Genomic DNA, 5936 nt, shown 5'->3' with positions numbered 1-5936 from the left:
AGCTTATGGTCCACAATACGGCTCGACCGCCTCTGGACACACATACTTTCACTGTTTCCTTTCTGTCTTTTTTTTTATTTTTCACAGGCCTTCCTCGACGGCCTGATCACATGTCCTTTCGAAGGATAAACGTACCAAGACGGCAGTAAGCATGGGTGTATAGGGGAATTTCTAGGTGGTCTCTTTAACGATCACTCTACCTGTTTTCAGGACTCACACGCAGCTCTCCCTTGGTTGTGGCATGTTAAATATCCTTTTGCTCATTACACTATTTGTACGAATGCGCTTTGACGTATTACCAAATTATAATGGAAACAGTTTGCGGCCCAAATTTCATGGCTCTAGCTTACTACCCTTTATTCTTTTCCTTTTTGATAACTTTATCAAATAGCACCCGTACTTTGGTACGTTTCGATCTGCCAGGGGCTTCATAGCGCCCCGCAATACAACAACAAAGTCCGAACACTTTTTATAGTATAGTTCGGCACCCAGAATTTAGCACTATATGCATTGGCTCCGAATCATGACTTTGGTCAATAGTTGGGTTGCCCGACTCCTGTGCTTACTACCTTACGTTCCGCTATATAGGCTAGGGTAGTAAAGGGAGAACTACCGCGTTTGCGTCCTGGTTTATCCGGATGAGCACCTCGGTAGAGAAAGCCGAAAACTGACTGTCATGATACGGCGAGAGCCGGTCAGCTCTTCGGAGGTTTCAAATCGCTAGAGGTTTTTTCCGCATTACGCGAAGGACCGGTACTTACCCGATCAGGTGTTTACAGCACCCTAGTTTGGATGCTAGGGGCTGCGCCTACATTTTTGTTGTCAAACTCCTATGGCTAAGTGAGGGTGCTAAAGCCGCATAGTCCGATTGCCTAGTTCGTCGCGCTAAACACTTCCTTCAAGGACCAAACAATTGGATCAAGAGTGTTTAGATTACATCCCGAACACCCCCGTACTACCTACGTGGGGGCAGAAGCCGGCGACTGGCCAACTCTCAGATTTCGCACAAAACGGCCGCACAGGAGGTGAAATTTTTCAAAAACAAACATTATATTACATAACAACTTTGTTTCATCATACAAGGCAGAGGCAACATGAATGTATTCATTTGAAGATAATGTTTTGCGCACAATGCGTCGCCACAATATGAGACCCCTCCAGGACATCTTTGAAATACCGCTCGGGCGTGCAGTGCTCCTTGCCCTCAGGCGGCCCTTCGGTCATAAGCTTGACGACATCCATCTTCGCCCACCAGACCTTGACGCGGGCGAAGGCCATGCGCGTGCCCTCGATGCAGACCGACCGCTTGACGACGTCCAGCCGAGGACAGGCATTCACCAGCCGCTTCACAAGGCCGAAGTAGCTGCTGGGTATAGCTTCGGCAGGCCACAGCCAGATTATCAAATCCTCCATGGCCAGTTCGGCCATCCTATGTAGCTCGACCAGCTGTTTCAGCTGATCGCTAAAGGGCACTGGATGTTCTGGCACAAGATATTGCGACCAGAATAGCTTCTCCATTGAGCTCCCTTCTTCGGCTCGGAAGAACTCCGCAGCGTCGGACACACCGCGTGGTAGATCTGCAAAAGCCCCTGGAGAACTCCGAATCCGGGTTACTAAAAGATACTTCTTCTTCACATACTTGCTTTGCATACTAAACGCCTTACACGCCGCGATCTTCTTTGCCTCCTGGATCTCCTGGCGGGTGCCGCGGGCTTCGACCCGGGCCTCTTCCACGCTTTGGCGAGCCTTGGCGAGTTCGGTCTCTCGAGCCGAAACATCGCACTCCAAGGTCTCGCATTTTTTCACGGCATCCTGGAGCTCCTGCTGGACCTCATTAAGCCTGGCCTTGAGCTTCTTACGGGCGGCTTGTTCCTCGGCAACTTTCCTCTCGGCTTCGGCCAGGGCCTTTTTAAGGGCCTCGACCTCGGTCGTCACTCCTACACATATCATGACACTATGGTCAATACACATCATTTATTCTTTCCGAATATATAGCGAGTCATTACATACCTTGCTTATCTTCCTTGGCCGAGCTCCTCCTCGGCCTGCTCTAGTTTTTGCCTTAGTCCAGAGACTTCGGCAGTGTGTGAGGTCGCGTCCAGCAACGACGCCTGCTTATTCACATAAGACATACTTAGTTAGTTTCCTGCGAAATTTAATTGATCCGCTGTCCGGCCTTTTCTTTCCGATACCGGACAATGTCTCAGGGGCTACTGTCTATATTGGGACTTTTTCTTTTGCGTCGCTTACCTCAAAGCCGGTCAGCAGGCTGCTGCAGGCTTCGGTCAGTCCGCTCTTGACGGACTGAACCCTCTCAATTACCGTACCCATAAGGATACAGTGTTCATCCACAATGGAAGCGCCTCGTAGCGCTTCCAGCAGATTATCCGGTGCCTCTGGTCGGACAGAGGTCACCGGCGGGATAGGCATACCTCCTTCTCTCGAAGGAGGTTGCTCGCCGGATTCCGGAGCCGTATAGGTCTCCGGAATCGTCTCCGGCTGGGGGCCAAACTGAACATGGCCCCCATCGCCAGTTTCCATGGGGATTTGCTTTCCCATGTGTCCGGCGGCCGAGGTTTTGCCCTCTGGCGCCACCCTGACAACCTCCTGAACCTCTCCCTGGCCTGAGAAGGTCCTTTGGGACATCATCTCGTTGTCGCCCTTGGCCTGGGGAGAGTGAGCGGCTGGCGGTGACTCGCTAGCCATCGCCTTTGAATCCAACGAACCTCCTGACGAGGATCGCTGGGAGCTGTCGTGGGCCGGACTGCAATAGCATAACTAAACATGTTCATACCATGAAGAGGAGAGGCTAGATACATGGACGAATACGGGTCTTTAGCTCTTACAATGCAGCCAAGGGCTTGCTTCGGGGGGGCCGCTCTGGGCTGCTGTCGACATCCCACGCGGGGTTATCCACAAGGGGGCCCTTCCCCCTCTTGGGCGCCCCCGCCTCCAGACTTGTGGAGGCTGCCCTCTTCTTCCTTCCTTCATCAGGAGGAGAGTTGCTTTCTTCCTCCTCCTCGTCGTCGTCTTCGGCGGCGGAGGAGTGATCCTCGTCATCTTCGGACGTCACGTCCGAAGCACCCTTGCGGCGAGGGCCACCTTTGGTCCCCTTGGCCTTCTTCTTGGGCTTCTTCTCCGGCGCCTTGTAGGGCGCCGGAACCAGCATCTTCGCCAGGAGCGGGATGACTGGCTCTTCGGGCAGCGGAGCCGGACACTGAATCCGCTCCGCTTTATCTGCCCATACCTGAAAATAAAAAATGTGGTAAAATTTGGACATCCTCCTTGAATAAGCAGGTAGAGGATGCATCTCGAGACGTGAAGGACTTACCACACTGGCAGGGTGGGCAAGATTGTGACCGCGGTCCGAGTCTATGACCGGCGGCTTCTCATTGCCCTTAAAGAGCAACTTCCAGGCATCTTTGTGAGTAGTTCCGAAGAGCCTTTCCAGGGTTTGGTTCTTCGCCGGATCGAATTCCCATAAAGGGAAGGCTCAGCGTTGGTAGGGGAGGATCCGACGAACTAGCATCACGTGGATCCCGTCAACGAGCTTGATGTTTTTATCCACCATGCTTTGGATGCGCGTTTGCAGTGCTATCAGCTCGTCTGACAAAGACCAATTTGGGCCCTTCTCCATCCAGGAGGTAAGCCGCATTGGAGCTCCGGACTTGAATTCGGGAGCCGCGGCCCAGGTGGCGTCGCGGGGCTCTGTGATATAGAACCACAGTTTCTGCCACTCCTTGACGGTCTCCACAAAAGCACCTTTGGGCCATGTGACATTGGGCAGTTTGCTCACCATGGCGCCCCCCGCACTCCGCGTGCTGGCCATCCACCACCTTCGGCTTCACATTGAAGATCTTGAGCCATAGTCTGAAGTGGGGTTGGATGCGTAGGAAGGCCTCACACACGACAATAATTGCCGAGATGTTGAGGAAAGAATTCGGGGCTAGATCATGGAAATCTAGCCCATAATAGAACATAAGTCCGCGGACAAACGGGTGGAGAGGAAACCCTAACCCGCGGATGAAATGGGGGATGAACACCACCCTCTCGTTGGGCTTCGGGGTGGGGACGATTTGCCCCTTGGCCGAAAGCCGGTGGGTGATTTTTTTTGCCAGGTACCCGGCCGCCCGAAGCCCGGTGATGTCTTTCACCTTGATGGAGGAGGCCATCCATTTGCCTTGCCCTCCAGATCCGGACATGGTTGAGTGCTTTCTTGGGGAGGAAAAGGTAAGAACTTGGGCGCTGGAGCTCGAGAGTGGAAGGGCAGAGAAGGAGAGAAGGCGTGGGTGAAAAAGGGAATCCTTATCCCCTTATAAAGGCAGTGAATATCAAGCGCCTCCCCACTCACCTTAAAACTCACCTATTCCCAAGGGCTGTGTAAACGGCACGATTGGATTACCCACGCCCGTATTGATGAGAAATCCCGCAATAAGGGGACACGATCTTTGCTTCGACAAGACGTGCCAATGACAACCGCGTCTCGAAACATGGAACAGCAGACGAAAACGGTTCGAAATAATGACCGGGCAGATGTGATGTCACATTACAAAAAGTTGTCAGCAGATTGGACTCGTGAAATATTATACTCTGTGCGGTAGTGAGGGGTACTTGTGTTGCAGATCCGGACACGATCGTTGCGTCCAAACACCATCTTGGAGTTCGGAGAAAGGGGAACCCGCCTTGCAATGCCGAAGACAATCTGCGTGCCGGACACCTCGTCATTGAAGCCTGGTTCAGGGGCTACTGAGGGAGTCCTCGGGCCTCCGACTTGTTATACATGGGCCGGACTAATGGGCTGCGAATATACGAAGACCGAAGACTCTCTCCCGTGTCCGGATGGGACTCTCCTTGGCGTGGAAGGCAAGCTTGGTGACCAAATATGAAGATTTCCTTCTCTGTAACCGACTTGATGTAACCCTAGATCCCTCCGGTGTCTATATAAACTGGAGCACTTAGTCCGGATCGAGATAGATACAATCATAGTCATACAGGCTAGACTTCTAGGGTTTAGCCATTACGATCTCGTGGTAGATCAAATCTTGTAACACTCATATTCATCAAGATCAATCAAGCAGGAAGTAGGGTATTACCTCCATAGAGAGGGCCCGAACCTGGGTAAACATTGTGTCCCCCGTCTCCTGTTACCATCGATCCTAGACGCACAGTTCGGAACCCCCTACCCGAGATCCACCGGTTTTGACACCGACAGTGGTCGCTTAAGGGCATCCAGATAGGGCTTCGCTTTTACCGGATCTACTTTCTCCTTTGGAGGTGGACATTTCGGTGCAAGCTGGCGTTTCACATCGGCAGCCACGATGTCCTTGTTTTCCTGCTCAGTCATCTCATATGGTAACTTGGCAGGAGCCTTGAGGCTTGGACCAGCTCTGAATTTCTTCCTTGTTGTACTGCTAGCCGCTGGAGCGGCGGCGACTCTCTTCACTACAAAAAAAAAGACACATCCGTGACATTTTGGGCCGAACGAATTTTTTTTCTGTCATACATATGACACTTCTATGACGATAATTGTGACAAAACCCGGTATCATCATAGATGTGGTGGGCTCCTACTTCTATGACCAAAAATCATGACAGAAAATGGGCTTTTCGTCCTGGGCGGGCCGGAGACGCAGCTGCATGACATTCTTTGGGCCGTCCATGACGGAAAAACCATGGTAGAAGCGAGGGGGAGGAAATTTTTGGGGAGTTCCCGGTTACGGTGGGAGGTCGGGGGCCGAGCGATGCGCGTTTCTCTCGTACACGTACGCGCGTGTGTGCGAGGCGTTGGCTCTAACTGAACCCGAGCGATTTCACTGCAGGCTACGCGTTACTGAACCCGAGCGATCGATCAATGGCTGTTAACTGAACCCGATCGAGCGATTCCTTCGCTACTGCTACTAACTGAAGCCGATCGATTGGATGAACAGTGAGCGTTGC

This window comes from Triticum aestivum, chromosome 4D (assembly GCF_018294505.1).
Source record: "Triticum aestivum cultivar Chinese Spring chromosome 4D, IWGSC CS RefSeq v2.1, whole genome shotgun sequence".
Classification (NCBI taxonomy): Eukaryota; Viridiplantae; Streptophyta; class Magnoliopsida; order Poales; family Poaceae; genus Triticum; species Triticum aestivum.
Note: the sequence above shows the minus strand (reverse complement) of the source record.